This window comes from Pseudorca crassidens, chromosome 13 (genome assembly GCF_039906515.1).
Source record: "Pseudorca crassidens isolate mPseCra1 chromosome 13, mPseCra1.hap1, whole genome shotgun sequence".
NCBI classification, from domain to species: Eukaryota; Metazoa; Chordata; class Mammalia; order Artiodactyla; family Delphinidae; genus Pseudorca; species Pseudorca crassidens.
Window position 1 is genome coordinate 74,237,078 of NC_090308.1, and position 18,533 is coordinate 74,255,610.

Sequence of the window (18,533 nt, forward strand, 5' to 3'; positions counted from 1 at the left end):
GTAAAGAAGCAAACAGATTCATCTTTCTAATCTTTCATCTTTTATAATTGGATAGAGTTTGAGTTCATGAAATTTGTTTATACACATCATTTCATGTTATCTTTCAATTAACCTGCCAAAAATATTATTATTTTCCCATTTATAGATGAGAAAACTGAGATTCAAAAAAAATAAATAAACATATAACTTTCCTAAGGTCACAGAATGTTAGCCATGGGGTTAAGGCTAAAATGAGATTGTTGTAGCCACTGCAGCTAGTGTGGCTAGTGTTACTAGCCTATCCTATGTCATGCACTAGGATAGTGCCTATCCTATGTCATGCACCATATGACACTGGAAATAATAAAATGATATAATCAGATCTAACATTTATTGAGCACTAGATGCCAGGCCCTGTCCTAAATATTTACACGCATTACTTCATTTAATCCTCTCAAAAAATCTATGAAATAGGAATTATTAAAATTCCCATTTTGCAGATGTGGAAACTGAGGTCTAGAGGCTTGGATAAGCGCCAACTGCTAGAAATACGGAGTTGCTGCCTCCTAATCACGTAACGAGCACAGACCTCTCTGTGCATAGGCTGCAGGAGCTGGCCACGGGTGACCTGGGCAGGCTGGAGGCACGTCTGGATGCAGTGGCTGCCATGATATACGGCTGCTCTTTGCAGCCCTGCTGCATTTTTTCATGACTCTCAAGTTGCCATGTTGCAAACCCAAGTCAAAGAAGCTGAAGCAAAAAAGGATGTCTTTGACTCATGGAATCCGAGCGACAGCTGAACAGCCAAACCACCCACCACGAGGACAGGGATGCTACTGGTCTCAGGCACCGCTGGTACCAGGTGAGTGTTTGCCATCCCTCGCCTTTGTTTCCTTGTGCATTGGCTTCATTCTTTTTCACTACCGATGGCTTTTTTCAAATGGCAGGAATCTCAGTCTCCACTAGCTCATGAAATTCATCTTTTGACTTTCACCAACAGAGAAGGTCCGACTCTCTTGGGTCTAGTTGGAAAAAATTCCACAGAAGAGCTCTGATTGGCCTGGCTTATATAAGAAGCCATCCCTGGACCAATCAAATGTAGCCAAGGAGACACATCCTGTAAGAACATGTAAGAATTGGCATGTACAGTTGTACAATCTGTGTATTTCACACAGGTGTCTACCCAAAGGACACGTGGGGCTTGAAATCAAGCCAATCCTCTGCTCACCAAGCCATGCAGCCTGGAGTAGAAACCTTCCCAAAGGAAGGGATGCCCTTTGTTTCTCTCAGACACTGGGGCTTGTCAAGCAGGGCACCCACTGGGCTGGATCCTTTTTTTAAAAAAAAAAAAAAAGAGGTATAATTGACATATATCATTATGTTAGTTTCAGGTATACAGTGTAAGGATTTGATATTTACATATATTGTGAAATGATCACCACCGTAAGTCTAGTTAATGACTGTCATAGCTATAAATTCTTTTTCTTGTGATGAGAACTTCTAAGATCTACGCTCTTAGCAACTTTCAAGTATGCAGTGCAGCATTAGTAGTATAGTCACCATGCTGCGCGTTGCATCCCCGGGACTTATTTATTTTATAACCAGAAGTTTGTACCTTAAACCCCCTTCATCCATTTCACCCATCCCCTGCCCCTCCTCTGGCAACAATCCATCTGTTCTTGTATCTAAGAATGAACCCTCATCCCTTTCTTTCACACAACAGCATTGATTAGGTTTATGGCAGCCTTGTGTAAAGTATGACAGCTTGTAAGGAAATACTGTATTTGTGGATGGAGGAAGAAAAGGGAAGTATTAATTTCAGAAAAAGAGAAGATAATCAAACGATGAGGGAGAATTTAAGCCATTGGTTGTGCTCTAAGATTTCTTGCTTAGAACAGTGACTGGAAATAGAAATAGGAAACTATTTCTATTTCATGTAAAATTTTAAAACACAATTCCACAATTAAGTCATGGAAAGGTGATAAATAGAGGTTTTGATGTGAGCAAAACCCAGCTACCATTTTTGAGGTCTAACAGCACCTTGGGGAGTGGCTTGTTACTTTTCCAGGCAAATACACATCCATTCAGAACTCCTCACAGAGTGGATTTCAATTAAACAGTTTCATGGTTTTTACATGAAAAGACAGTCTGACATCTCATAGAGATGCGTGATAGTCTGATAGTCTCTGCTAGCAAAGTGCTACAGAAAGCAGCTCTGGTTACATTAAAATGATATTTTTAGCACCAGGTTTGTGAGGCTGTAAAAGCTTTATTTTTTACACAAACTTAAGCTCTTTCTCATGGGTCAGGGCAAGGTTTTCTCTGGAATACGGTCATCCCACCTCTCCCCAGCAAGGCCAGCATGTTCTCTAAAGCCCTGGGCCATCTCGAGGTGATAAGACTGGGCACGTGTCTAACGATGGGCAGAGAGAAGCTGCGCTTGGGGGCATGACCAGCCCGCCTGGTTCAGGGCAGGCCAACCCCAAAAGCACCACGCCAAGGGTCCCTTGTATTTATTCTGGGATGACCAATTCCCAAGCAGTCATCTTCTTCCCAGATATGATCTCAAGAGTGTGAGCTTTGCCATCATCCCCAGGTAGAGAGCGGCAGGGGAAGAATCTGATATTTCGAGGCTGAAATAACAGACTGGCAGTTTCGTCCGCTGCAGTGTCTCCCTGTCTTAAGCAGATTCCGAATTTTAGACTCTCCGAGGCCGCTTCCGTTTTCCTTGGCCCCTTATCGTTCCTTGTTTTTTCTCCAGTTACCCTTCTTCGAGAGCCCAGACTTAGGCGTCTTTGATATCCCCACACCCTCTTCCGCTTCCCTTCTGCCTCTTGTCTAGGGGTCTGTCTTTGTTTGATTAAGTAGTCAGGACCTACAGAAAGGAACATCCGGGAGCATCGGAGGAGGAGAAAGTTGTACCAAAGCCACCTGGAGCAAGGATGGGTGGTACCCACCGCCCTGATTCTCCTTCTTGCCTTCATTTCTCTTATATCTCTATTTGCTTCTTAAACTTCACTCATCCTCTCCTCTCCACTTATTCTTTTACCTCTCCTCCTTTGTCTTCTCTACCTGCCACCAAGCCGTCCTTACAGAATTGCCTCTGTTAGGAAAGCTAACAGCCCCACTCAGCACATCTCAAATTTGATTATCGTTTGCTCAGTTAAAACCATAGACCCTTCAGCGAGGAACTCAAGAGATTTCCTGGGGGATGTGCGGGGTCCATGGCAACCATCAGGCTGCACACACACACTTGTTCTGCTGCCTTTCCCCGTGTGTCGAATCCTTTGGACCAGCGGAAGTCACATACACCACGGCTGGTGGCGGAGAGCTTTAAGGGCCTGGAAAGAGGACGGCTTTAAGCAGAGGCCACCCAATGCATGCATTAAGCATGTAGATAAGAAATAAACATTTCCTGTTTTATGCCACTGAGGTTCTTGGTCTGTTTGTTACTGCGGCTAATGTTGCAGCCTAGCTGTTACAGAACAGGACCTGATGACAACCAGGCAGACAGAATGACGTGTTTCCTACTGAGTAACCCTCGTGGAACATTCGCAGCATGAAATTGCGGCTTGCAACTCGCTGAGATCAGGAAGGGAGGCCAGCGACAGAGGCTTCTTCTGGTGCTTAGCATCTTTAGTTTTACTTATGCTTCAGACGGGAAAGAATGATACCAAATCAAGGACAGGCTGCTCTGGGATACCTTGTCCCCATTCCCTGTTCTCCGGCCTTCAGTAGAGGCTGGTGTTTGTTACTGGTGTCCCCCAGATGGGGCACTGCTCTCTCCTTTATTGGTTCTATGCCTGTTATGCTCCCCCAATACACTCATCCCAATATCAGAAAGGCTCCAGAAATTTCCCTGCCTTAGACCCTTAGCCCCAGAGAGAAAGAAAAATTTCTCTCCTAAGTTGCTTACAAAATCCTTCTTATCCCAGGCCTGTTTATTTCCCAAGATGACTGATTCTGGGAGCTGCTTCTCCTTTTGAGGAAACTCCATCCTCATCTTCATGTACCATGATCTGATCTATGGCTCCAACAAGACCATCACCCATTCTATCTATTGTACTAGATAGAATAAAACGGGCTTTGCTGTGGTAACAAACAACCCAAGACTTCAGAAGGATGGCTCAGGGTTCTGAAAAGGTCTTCTGTGTGGTCTGTGTACTGGTATTCAGGAAAACTTTGGAGTGTGTTTCTGTAGTGTTTATTTTTTAGAATTAATTGAAATTTATTAATTCCAGGCATTTCCTATTTCTTGCCTGGAAAAATCCATTCCTTTAAGTGTCAATTTCTCTGTGAAGTTTTCCCTGACTCTGGGCAGGATGAACGTCCTCATTCTGGTAATTCCACAGCACCGTCCTCCATATCAAAATTACTGCATTATATTGTGACTTGCTATTTTTTATGTCTCTCAGGAAGATACCTTCCTGAGGACAGGAATTAGGTATATTATTCCTGTGTCTCTCCTAGTGCCCAGCATGGTACTTGGGATGTAGGAATAATACCATGCACGTCAACCACGTGGACAAGGGGCACTGAAAGGCATCGTCATTTCTCCATTCATTCTTGGGCTGTGCATGTGTGTTTCTGTGTTGTGGGGGTATGGAATATAGCTATATCTGTGTAGCATCACGTAGGAAGGGATGTGTCCAAAATGGTCCACAGTGAATCTGTCAAAATACTTTATGGGCTGAAATATACAATAGGCTTGAGAACTATTTTTGCAGACAATCACATCCCGAAAAGGAAGTGTGAGGTGCTTATTCGGCAGACAAGGCTTCCATATCCTGTAGTAATAACTCCATGTTTACCTCTGCACCAGTGCCTTTATATTTATTTTTTTTTAAGATTTTTTTTTAATGTGGACCATTTTTTTAAAGTCTTTATTGAATTTGTTACAACATTGCTTCTGTTTTATATTTTGGATTTTTAGCCACGAGTCATGTGGGATCCTAGCTCCCCGACTAGGGATCAAACCCTCAGCCCCTGCATTGGAAGGTGAAGTCTTAACCACTGGACTGCCTGGGAAGTCTCTGCCTTTATATTTAAAATCAGAACTTTTAAAAAAAATCTTTCTTTTTTCCTTAACGGCACATAATACACTGTTGTATCCTTAAACTGGCAGTTCGCGATAATTTTAGTAGAAAATAAAGGAAATGGTCAATTTTTTTTTTCTTGGTAGGGATTTCTAAGCCCACATGATAAATCAACATTTTAAACAAAGTTCTTCTGAGTTCTCCTTTTCTGGTTTCACCTCTTATTTTATTTTTATTTATTTATTTATTCTTTTGGGAGATGAGCATGGTAAACCTTGTTGAAAAACAACAAAAAAAAGAGGGAGTGGCAGATTATAACTGAGTTATTACAGAATTGCATTGCTACATCTTTTCCCCTATTATAGGCAATGATATTTTGTCATTTGTCAACTCCCTGCAAATATCCTTCTTTTCCCCCACAAGTCAAAAATGTCTTCTTTAGGGCATACAGGATAAGTTGTAATAACACATTTGATAGCTCTAAATAATTCTCTGCTATCAATGTACACAGTGAATGTTATTAATGGGAGACTCTTTGCATGGGCCCTGAAAATAGCCAATAACTCAACTTGTCAGCGTTTTGATAACTACAGCCTTCAATTTAACATGAAGAAATATCAGATTCAGTTTAGCAGTTTCAAAAGCAATGAATACAGATGATGAAATTTCTTCTTTCAGGCAAAGAGACTGCAAATTATTATACACAGACACTTATTTCTAATAATGTCATTTCAATTTACTTCTCAGTTGCCTGATATTAGAATTATTTGCCCGGGAATTGGATGAAAATTTAATCATCATTTCAGAGCTCCAGGCCCATCTCAGGGGCCAACTGAACATCTTATCAGCAATTGAGCGGCAATGCTGTTTATCCCTTTCCTATACTTTATTTCCTTTTTCTTCTTACCTTCCAAGTTTATTTCTTTTTTTCTCTTTAAATTTTTATTGGAGTATAGTATAGTTGATTTACAATGTTGTGTTAGTTTCTGCTGTACAGCAAAGCGAATCAGTTATACATATATCCACTCTTTTTAAGCTTCTTTTCCCACATAGGTCATTACAGAGTATTGAGTAGAGTTCCCTGTGCTCTACAGTAGCTCTTTATTAGTTATCTATTTTATGTATAGTAGCATGTCCAAGTTGATTTCTAAACATCCCAGAATTAGCTCCCTTTCAGATGGGAATTAACCATGATGTCAGGGTAGTTGTCACCTGGGTGTGGCTTGTCCTTCCTTCCATCCTTATTCCCTTCAAGACTCAGATGAGGCCTCCTTCTAAAAACACCCTTCTTCCCCTCCAGACACCCTCATTCTGGGTGAATGGGAAGAAGCAGATATCCTCAGGTAGCCTAGCATCGAGCTGCCGGCAGGAAGGGCTGCAAGGCTACCTGTCACCTGGAATGGGCAAACTTCCATGACCGGGATGCTCTTCTTACCAGCAAGGCCATTCCTCAGACTGGAAGGCCATCCAGTTCCCATTGTCAGGCCATTGGTAGGTGCCACCTGCTCCCTCCCCAACAAGATCCGCTGCAGAAGGTGTGAGGTCTTGCTTGCAGAGTACAACTCATGCTTCTCCAAGACGCGGTCAAAGCTAAGAGACCACATGCACATTAACGCTCCCTTCCTATAAGATTCCCCAATCACCTCCTTGAGTGGGCACCAAGTACTGTTTTGTGTATGGGGTTCATCCCACACCTGCCTTGATACTCAGTTTCCCTCCTCTGTGCTCCCGTGTTCCCCCTACTTCCCTCCCATACCAGCCTCTAGTATCACTCTCCATGTGCTCCTCTGGTGATGCATTAGGTCATGGGCTCCCTGAGGGCAGGAACTTCATCTTCTATTTCATTGTATTCAGAGAGCTTAGCATGGTGGTAGAAAGTGCTCAATAAATAGCTCTAAATGAATGGTTCAATGGTCAAAAATGATGGACAACAAGATCAGAGAAATGTTGGCTTGGGTACTTCTTTTTTACACTTAACGGATATCTTGCGTCTATTTTCTTCTTTTTTAAAAAAATTTGTGTTGCAGTATAGTTGATTTACAACATTGTGTTAGTTTCTGCTGTACAGCAAAGTGAGTCAGTTACACATATACATATATCCCCTCATTTTTTAGACTTTTTTTTCCCATATAGGTCATTACGGAGTATTGAGTAGAGTTCCCTGTTCTCTACAGCAGGTCCTTATTAGTTATCTATTTTATGTGTAGTAGCGTGTATATGTCAATCCAGTCTCCCAATTTATCCCTCCCCCCACCCATACTGCCTTTTCCTCCCTGGTAAGCATAAGTTTTGTTTGTTTCCTACATCTGTGACTCTACTTTCTAATGGGATTTTATTTTGCCTCTAAAACCAGCTCTGATGTAAAAAGCAGGCTCCCTCTTGGGGATGGTGCATTGTAGCAAGGACCAGTGACGTGCCGGTAAATGTTTATCAATGTAGCTGATTTCAAGCTACCAGCGTGTTAGCGCTGAGGGCAGCCTTGGGGAGAGAGACCCAGGAGCACATCATTCTGTGGTACTTCCGTTATACAGCTACAATGTAAGAAAATGACCTCAAGAGCATAGATAACAGTAAAATGTAGTGGCTTTTTAAAAAATTACCTCTGTCTCTAATATAATCTATTTAATTGTATTTTAATATAATTTTTAGTAATGAGTGTAACAACTGGCTTGCAAAATCCCTGATCATTTAATAATTTTTTCCCATGATATTATAGGAGCTGACTTCAGACACCATTGGATAGGACGCTTTTCTCAACCTGCCTTCGGTACCCAAAGCTTCCCCATCCAGCCTTGAACCCACACAGGATCGCTTTGACCACTTCTGTGCTAGTTTCTTCAACCGGGAACATCTGTTGTTTGACTGGAATGACTAGCTGTTTTGGTTAGTGGCAGAGAAGTACAAAGGTTTGTAAGAAAGAGTGGATAGACCAGAAAGAAGATTGAGACATTCCTTAACTCCTCAGAACCTAGAAACGTTTACTAAGTATTGTATCTTGAGTTGCAGGTGAATAGCCTGCTTCAATTGAATATTCTCGTAGTTGGGCTCCATAGGCCATTTCTATGCCTCGTCACCTCCCAAGTCCAGCTTGATTTCAGTCACTCATTTTTTGGCCTATATGTCTCCTCCTCAGCCTTCCTGATTGTGCAAAAAACCTTTGAAATCCCAATTCATACCGGAATTGTCTCTTGACTTTTGGGTGAAAGGTGATGATTCCACCACCATCACTCCTCTGCTTCAGCCCCCACCAACCAAATCCAATTTGCTCTTTTGTTTAAAAAAAATAACATCAAAAAACATGTACGGGCCTTGATTTTGTGAATATTTTATGAATGTACTGGCTATTCGCATTGCCCTGTTCTTTTACAAGTCCCTTTTAGACCGCCTATTCTTGATGGGCAGCGCTCGGAAATCACACCCATTTAGTTTTCTTTGCATCTCACTTAGCAAAGAATCATGAACAGCTTTCTAAATGCCTTATCATAGCTTCAAGGATGGGGACGTTTATGATGAACTGATTGATAGGTGTAGAATCATGCTTGTGAGTGACAGTATATGAAACGATCAATCTATCTTAGAGCAGAATCCCTCATTGAAGAGTAAGATATGGTGATGATAGGAATGCTTTCAAATTTCTGGCAGTCTCCACGTCTTAGCACACTATGCCTGCACCATAGCCTATGCAGAAACTGTGCCAAGCCACACTCTCAAAAATCCACAATCATTGTGTCTTTCTTTAAATGTCTTCTAAGTTATGAATATATAACGCATAAACAAGTTCTAGCTATTTTGCGCATTAAGAGTAATGAAACAATATTTCAGTTGCCTTATCCTCGGAAACAGAAACAACAGTTAGCTTTTACTTCTAAATGTTTAATTCATCACCACAACCATCATCATCTGGACTACAGATGGCAGACGTACTTTCTGGAACACTATTTCGAAGTAAACAGCGTTTCCTTGAACGGTTTTGTAAAGGGAATACACAGTATTTCTATTCCTCTCAGCTCTTCTCTGCATTTTGCCCAAGTTTACAAGCATATTTGGGATGAGAATGAACTCACTAAAGAACAAGTGTATTCTGTCAAATTGAGTTAAGGAGAAAACCTAAACTGAAGACTAGAGGAAAAATCCTTTTAAAGAGGTTCTTTTGGTTGGGTTGGGTTTTTTTGTTTGTTTAATTTACATATAGCTTACTCAGTCTTTTTGTGTCATTTCCATTCCTGTTTTCTTTGCTCATAAACACCTGACCAGACATAATTCACTTAATTAACAGCTCTCTAAGTAGATTGAGTTTGCTGCCTTAGGGGATAGACACCAAAGCCCAGAAACTCCTGAGTTGGCTGGAAAGGCTCCAGAAGTGTGTAATCACACACTTGGGCTGAAGAAATAGAACAGACCGATATGCAAATGACAGAAGCAGAGACTGAGGCCACTGGGGGCAGGAGAGGAGGGAGACAGGAGGTGAGTCTCCCTCTGTCTTCCACGTCTGAAAGGCTGGCTTTAGATATGATATTTATGAACCCCGGTGATACGCACAGATCCAATGAGCTCAAAAATCAGAGCAGGCAGATGTTAGTAAAGCCAGCTTACTGGAATTTCTGGAACCAATAATCTCAACCATTTCACATGAGCCTTTAGTCATTGAAGTATGAAACATAAACCAAAATTGTATAGAAAAATAAAATAAATAAAATGAAATGGCTGGAAACCATCAGATTACGGAATTCACTGTGCTTTCAGTAATTTACACCTGCCTATAGCATGAGTACTGAAGTTTTATTTCTGAGGTTTGCTGCTAACAATGTTGATTTCTGGGCTGCAAGATAACTGGGGCAAAGGTTGCTGGGGATCCTACTGAATGAGCTGGCTGTGTCCTTTTAGAAAGCAGTTCCATATTTTGTATGGCGGAGGTTAAAGTGGGACAGGTGCCTTGGGGGCCTGAAATGTTTATGACTGTTAATTACAGATTGTCATCAGCATTTTATGTCCTTCTCTATATTTCTTTGCTCCTAGGTCGATCTGATACTTGAACGAGAGGGAAAATTAATATGTTTTTAAAGACAGATAGCACCACCTAAATTATCACCTGCCACGAACGGTCAGATGTTGCTGTATGTTACCTTTTCTCATGTCTGCCCCCCAAAGCATCCCGATTAGACAGCTCAAGCTCTGCTTCTGACTCAGGGAATCTTACAAACCTGACTTCATTTATTTAAGCATCTGCTCTGGGAAAAGCACAATGCTAGGCAGTGAAAGTAACAAGCTACAAAACTTTGAGTAGAAAAAGGAAAAAGATGTGTAGAAAAACAACTTATACTTTGCAATTTTGCAAAGAATTAAGCGTGGGTAAGTACTCCTGGCCTTGGAGGAGGGCTAGAACCACAGTCCTTTTGTTTGGTCCACTTGTTTTTCTTTTTTAAAATCGATTCAATATCTTACAATTAGGAGATTACACACACACACTCAAATTTTTACATTTCTATATTCTCTTGAAAAAATCAGAAAGTCTGGGCTAGTATTACCAGAGGGCCTCAATCCCCCAGGTCTGAATAGTGATCCTTAGATGGCCTTGAGCTCTCCAATTCAAGACAGTCTCCCCCGTCCCTAGGGAGTAAACGACCAGTCCCGTTCCAAGCATGGCTCCTCCTATGTATCCTCCCTGCCTGGACAAGGAGACATTTGCATCTCTGTCTTTGAATTCTTCACAGAAGTTGTCCTAGAGCCTCTACTAAAACTGTGTGACATGAGCAAATCATTTATCCTCTCTGTCTTGTTTCCTCACCTTCTAATAGAGGTAATAAATAGCATATTTGATTGTTTGCTAATCCAATTAATGGAAAAGAATGAATTATATGAACAATGAAGGAAGATTTATATGCTCTGCTGACTGGACAAGAGACACTAATAGCAGTGAAGGTAACCTACAATTCATAGCACAGTTCCATCACTACAGAAAGCTTCCTTGTCCCAATTTTCAGACAACCTCCCACCCCTGGCCCCATAACCAGGGGCAACCGTGTCCTGACTTTTGACTCATAGCTTAGTTTTACTGTTCTAGGGTTTATATAAACAGAGCAATATACTGTTTACCTTTTGCGGATGCCTCCTTTCAGTCGAAGTATTATTTTTGAGATTACTCGATGTTGTTGTATGTGTGGAATGGGATAGTGGTGAAAACAGCCTCCTTATGACCCCCACTTTCCTGTACTTTGTCGCTTTATAATGTAAAATTGCTACCTCTCCCGTCAAATGACAGGATTTACATCCTACCGCATGACCCTGGGCTGCTTTTGTGACTTGACTGACCAACAGAATGGGACGGCAGTGATATTCTTTGACTTCTGAATCTAAGCCTTCAGAGAGCTTATAGCTTCTACGTTATGTCTTAGAAACCAACAGTCAAATAAAGAAGTCCAGGCTGTCCTGCTAAAGACACAGACTGCATGTAGAGAGACAGAAGCCCTAGAGGATGGGAAGACCACCTGGATAAGCAGGCCACATGGAGGCAGGTGCCCGGACCACCACCAGCATCAAGGCCCCAGGAGGTGTGTGAGGCTCTCTTGACTCTCCAGCCCTGGTCAGGCAACAGCTGAATACAGATGCAGGAGTCAGCCTAGGCAAGGCCAGCAGAACGCCACTCCCTCAACCCACGGAATTGTGATAAATAAGAAATTGTGGTTGTTTTAAGTCACTGTATTTTGAGGTGATCTGTTATATAGCACCATAGACGATGATACACAGTGGTTTGTTCCTTTTCTCTGTTGAGTAGAATTTCACTGAATGGATATGCCGCCATATAATTTAGCAATTTAGTTCCTTAATTGTTTTTCTCTTCTGGTTTTGACAGGTATGGAACCAGATGCCATGAAAATTCTTGTACAGGTTTTTTTTAAAATGAATATATTTTCATTTCCCTGGAAGGTGAATTGCTTAGTTATATGGAAAGTATATGTTTAAACTACTGAATTGTTTCCCAAAGTACTTATCTTCATACATTGCCAGCAGCAATGTTTGAGAGTTACATTTGTAACCCTCCCCAATACTTAGTATTGTCAGTTTTTTCAATTTTAACTATTCCAGTTAGTGTAAATTATGCTTTTGATTTGTATTTCACTGATGTTTAGCATCTTTTCATGTGTGCATTGGCCACTTTTATAATTATATAAACATAATCATTTACACTTATAATATAATTATAATTATATTGTGAAGTGTGTTTCAGTTTTTGCAGTTTTTAAAAAAATTCAGCTCGTTTTCTATTACTCACTATAGGAATTCTTATATACCTTGGGCATGACTCTTTTATGAGATATCTGTATTGCAAATATTTTCTCCCAGCTGTGGCTTGCCTTTTTATCATCTTAATGATCGCTTTTGATGCATGGAAATTTTGTGGGGTTTTTTAGGTTTTTTTTTGCGGTACGCGGGCCTCTCACTGTTGTGGCCTCTCCCGTTGTGGAGCACAGGCTCCGGACGTGCAGGCTCAGCGGCCATGGCTCATGGGCCCAGCCACTCCGCGGCATGTGGGATCCTCCCAGACCGGGGCACGAACCCGTGTCCCCTGCATCAGCAGGTGGACTCTCAACCACTGCGCCACCAGGGAAGCCCCAGAAATTTTGTATTTTGATGGACTATGTTTTATAATGATCATTTTTTGTCCATGAAATGTGCCATCTCTAAGGTCACAAAGATCTTCTATGTTTTCTTCTAGAAGATTTTGAGTTTTAACTTTTAGCTATATATATTATTTATATTGAAAACATACATGTATGTACATGCCGAGTAGTCATCTGCTTCTCTGATTGAACCCTGACAATTACACAGCTCAGGCACCAGGGAAGCTTACATAGCAGCTTAGACCTGGAGCATAACCTCCTCCTTTTCTCAATTCCACTTACAATTTCTAGAATTTTAGGTTAATTGGGTGATAGCGGTACACCTTTTGGCTTCAGCTAGAGGGAAGTTTCCCACGTGCATATGTTAGGTTGTTCTGTTCTCAGTGGACTCCTAGCCCCTCATCTCTCTTCATGTGCTTAGAAATGGAAACACTAATTTTCTCTACAGTTTCTTTGGAGTGTAGCTGTCTTAGTCTGTTCAGGCTGCTATAACAAAACACCATAGACTGGGTAGCTTATAAACAACAGAAATATATTTCTCACAGTTCTGGGGGCTGGAACTCCTAGATTAGGGTTCCATCATGGTTGAGGGAGGGACTTCTTCTGGGATACAGACCCTCCTTGTTTCCTCCCATGGTGGAAGGGAACCCCGTTTACAAGGGCAATAATCCCACTCTTGACGATAGACCTGTCATGACCTAATCACCTCTCAAAGCCTGCACCCCCTAATACCATCACCTTAGGGGTTAGGATTTCTATGTACAAATTTGGGGGGGACACACACATTCAGACCATAGCAGTGGCCCTTTACACATCAGTAACTATTTGAACAGCAATCAGGTGTTACGAACTCAAGAAACTGAGGGTTTTAAATTATGAATTTTATGTGTTTTAAACACAAAGCTTTGGAGAAATAAAGGAAACAGAAGATAATCCTTCTTTTCTCATCCCAATCACAAATCAACGCATTCTCACCGTATATGGGAAATTATTATAGCATATTAGCCTTGGGGTTTAGTCTAATGGTTTAGTTTGATTAATGAATGGAATTAGTTTGGAAAAAATACATCAAGGTTGAAGGCATCTGTTTTATAAACAGAAATGCAAGTGAACTTCTTGTTCCACAGACCTGGGGTGCTGTGGAATCATTCATCATAGCTGTCTTCCCTACAGTTATGGGTTCCCAGCAAATGCTGGCATTCCAGGTCTGCATTTTCCACAAGCCCATCCCTCAGATATTAAGAACACAGCTCACGCTGATTACAAAACCCAACATATTTTTATGTAGCTCGTCTCCTGGGAAAGAATTTTTTCTAATTGTTTAATACAATTTTCTTTATTGCTAGCCACTAGGCTTCTGTCTTAGCTTAACAAAAGACAGAAAGAGGAGTTAGAAGGTAAGTCATTTTTCACATAAAGAACAGCCTAGAAGCATTTATAAATGGGAGCAACTCAGACATATCCCTTCCCCTGATTTACAGCAAAAATCTGGAACACCTGGATTACTGCCTCTGCAGTTGTTCTATGCTTTTTGATTGTCTATCTCCCAGATGAAGGAATCAATAAACTCAAATGGAATTCAAATGGAATAAATATCATTGCCTGAATCACTCAATTCCGCACAGCTTCCTGAGGATTACGTGTTAAATGGTAGCCTTTTGTCCTAGAAAAGAAAGTTAATCAAACTGTCTTGCAGCTCCCCGGCAAACTATCTAGTTTGTTCCCAGAGCATGTCTTACACAGAAGTAAAAATGGTTTGCCAGTTCCCAAGCTCGTGGCATTCAGCAAAACTCTCCAGGGACTCCACATTTTAAAATATATGTCTTTCCTTGAGCAGTCTTTTAAACCATTACTTCGTTCCTTCAAAAGTAACCAAAACTTTTCCCCTTTTCACTCTTCCTAGGCCTGGCATGATCAATGACTCTTCAAATATGAAGGGGTATTGTTTATCATCTCAACAGAGACTGCACGTCACTGTAGTGAATCTGTTGGTTCTTTGCCAGTTATGCTGTGAGGTTAAAATGCCCACGACTTAATGAAGCAAGTGGCATTATTGTACTCGTATTTGAAGTCTGAACAGAGATATTTTCTTTCTAGGGTAATTCTAACAACTCATAATTAAATGTCAGAGTACTAATGAAACACCAGAAAATTTAAAAATAAAATGAAAAGAGAGGAAAAAACTTTAGAGGTCAACCTTTAGCTTACAAGAATCTTAGGTCCATGTAGACGTTTATAAAGGTTTACAAAAGTTTTTCCAAACAAAGCTGAACATTCAGCACATACGTTACCTTACTGAGCATTTGTCTTCTGCCTAGTTGAGATCTTAAGTACAATTACTCTCAGTTTCCCCAGGGAAATCACTTACCTTCGTTCCAGACTGTTCGGGTGCCGTAGGCTGGGTATAGGTGAGACAGGCTGGGACCTGGGACCTGGGACCCTTTGCTGCAATGCTTGCACCTGGACACACGTCTCCTTGAGCAACAAAATACAAAGAAGCTATAAGGGACTAAAAATAACTGCGTGCATGCACAGTTGGGGCAAATTATGGACAACAAGGTACAAAAAGACCAAAAAAACCCACTGTCACTTCTGAAGAGCTGGGAGCAAGAACAGGGTACTGCACTCAACACCACCAAACGGGTGGGCAAACCACTAAGCCACCCCTCTGGTCCGACCCCTGGACATACCCCTACCCTCACCCCATATAAGGAACAAGCTCGCCCCCCGACGCCACTTGGGGAGCGAGCAAGGGAACCTGTTACTTGTTCTCGTCCCCCCTGCTACAGCAGGGGCCCCAGTAAAGCCTTGCCTGAATTTCTTGTCTGGCCGCTAATCAATTTCTATTCATTGGGGAAGGCCAAGAACCCTGGTGGGTATCACAGGGAGGAACTGGGCCTGTTAAGGAATCTGTAGTCTTCTCTCCTCCACGTAGCACCACAGAAGTCAGGACAGATGCTGACGTTTATCACCCAACCAACAGACACCCCAGGGTCAGCACAGATACTCCCAGTTGGGAGACTTATTTCGGTGGCTACACCGTCATGGGCAGGTCTCTGTGAGAGGGTTACCTTTTCCAAAAGCGTCGGAAAATTAATATGAGAGGAAAGAACTAATCCCGTCCAGCACAAACTACTCTTTCACCCTTGATCCTGGAGCTCAGATAAAGCCTGGGATTGCGGAAGGAAGAAAGAGCAGTGTCAGGGATCTTTCGGGTCTCTGGTCACAGCCTGGAGCTGTGGGACCACTTCTGTGTTCTCTGGCTTAATGACTTCATTTCATGTTGGTGCTGTGTCCTGCCAAGTAGCACCTCAAAGCCTCACATAATATCCGTCCTCAAAAGCTGTCTGAGTAGCTTTCACTTACCTTCCGCAACCCCTTAAAATAGAAGAGGTCTGTTGAGTCAGAATTTTCTCTGGTGTGTCCTTCGAACGAAACCAGCCCTGGAGAGAAAAACAAATACAACACAAGGAGACCATCAGAGAGAACAAAAACAGAGAGCACATATAGGAACGCAAGGGAGCAGAGAAACAAAAGTCAATGGCCCAAAATTGATGGGCTTACAAAGTCTCAGATAAGCTGTTTATAAATAAAGAGTGAGAGAAAATTAGCCCATGCTTAGTTTTAAAAATTCAAAATGAACCCAGAGCATCTCCAAGTATACAGTTCAAGGGATTAACACTAAAGATCCATTACAATCTGTGAGTTTATAATCAGTGTAAAAACAAAGGCTCAGTATTCACTATGAAATCTTTTATTGCTCCATAGGAGGCTCAACTCTGAGTTCCAAACAGGTGCCAAAATAGGTACCATTTTGTCGTTAAAAATAACATTGTTCAGCCTATTTACACGATTCATGTAACTGCTGAATACCATTTGCTGCTGGGTGTGCTGTGGGTACTGAGATATTACGTATTTGTCTTCATGCCACGTGGGTCTAGACCATTTTCTCTAGACAGATCTTCTTCTTTTTATGCCTTGCAATTTATACCATAAATTATGATTTAGGCTAAGAAGGTTATCTACCTTGCAAGTTACTGCCAGCATTCACCTGTCACCTGGAAGCTTGACAGCCTCCTGCTAGCGGGAGGGTACACCAGGAAGGCAGGCTCATTTTGACGTCCATCACTGGAAAGGTATATTTTCTGCACGAAAACTGCATCACGCTTCCAAACCCAAAAGAGTTTTTGGACTGTTTGCATGGCCTTGTTCATGTTGTCATTCATTATCGGAAAACTGAAGACTTGACCATATAAATTGTTGCATTTCACTCAGATTTTGGAACGCTTAGAGAAATGTTAATTATTTGAGATCTTAGGTGACAAAAGTGTAGCTTTTTAATATGAAAACATATGTGAATACTTCTTAGGCTTGAATGATAAAAACAGTGTGAAAGTATAGAAATCATAATTAATGATAGTTTTTTATTATACAAGGTAATATCCTTATTGGAGAAAATGTAGAAAATACAGAACAGTATAGAAAAAATAAAAATTACCTTTAACATCAGAGCTGAAGTTTACAACTTCAAATATTATTGTCTTCTCATTATATTTGTAGCATTAGGTAATTTTTTAAAATTGTGATCATAGTATGTGTACAACTTTGTAGGTTCATTCTAGATCCACACTGTCCCATATTAAGTATTCTTCTAAAACATGACCATGAATAGTTATATAATAATCTATCATGTGTTTGTATCATTATTAACAATCTCCAACTGATATTCCAAGGAAGAAACAGAAAATATAAACTTTTCTATATCTCAGTCTGAGAAAATGTTTCACCTAATTACGTGAGGTAGGAATGAAGTGATATATTAATATTTGGCATATGTTTAGTTGTAATTCTTAATAATATTTAGTATCAAAATAACTATCTCTGTGTTTGTGCAATTTCCTTATTTGAACATATGGCACTAACATTTATATGATCTTCCAGGATTTGCTCCAAGTGCTTTCCTACATATCAGTTTTATTGTAGAGTTGATGTGCAGTTTTTTCATTTATGTATTTTTTTTCTTTTTTGTATAGATATAGATATATATAAGTACATATGTACACTGAGGGAGGCATGGGGACTGGCTAAGCAATGCTTTAAATGTTTTGTTTGATTCTTCTCTTTGTTGTTGTTTTGTTTTTGTCTTTTTAAATGAAGATCTGCCATTTAAAGGCTGCCTTGCACTTTTCCGCCTACAGAGACCTTGGTCACCTTGATGTAGTCGTCTTCCTTTAGGAAAGTCAATTGAGTGGGGTCCCTTTGATGATGTAAATACAAATGGCTCTCATTATTCATGGTAGTTCTACAAAGTCACTGCAAACACTGTATTAGTGAAGATTCAACAATTGCTCCTAAGGGAAATACAGAGTTAGGTTCCTAAGAGCCTCTGGTCACAACATTTTCATTAACTGTTCAATACATATCTTTCTTTTATGTGTGTTTCTGTTCAAAGAAAAGTTATTTAATATACACGTTGATTCATTAATGTTGAACTCACGGCTTACAGCACTTTAACTCATGCCTGAAGGAAGCTTGTCTAACACACGTATCTTCTCTGTAAGGCATAGCACAGCCTTCTGGTGTTTAGATACACTAGCCAGCACTTTAGCATTACACTTGGGGGCATTTAAAATCGCCAACAAAAGGGGAAATCACCAATAAAATGCACAAAAATGCAAAAAATATGGAACCAAATAGACCACAAAAGGCGATTTGCTTACAGTAAAAGATCTGAAACAAGAAAGGAAAATAGGTATTAGGAAAAATGTTTTCCACTAACGTAAGGGAAGTGTGCAATAAAATCCTCTGTGGCCAGACCAAATCTGGCCACAGGTCTGGTATTATTTCTATTGTTAGAAATAACAAAATCATGGAGAAGTCCATTCTTTCTCTGTTGTAG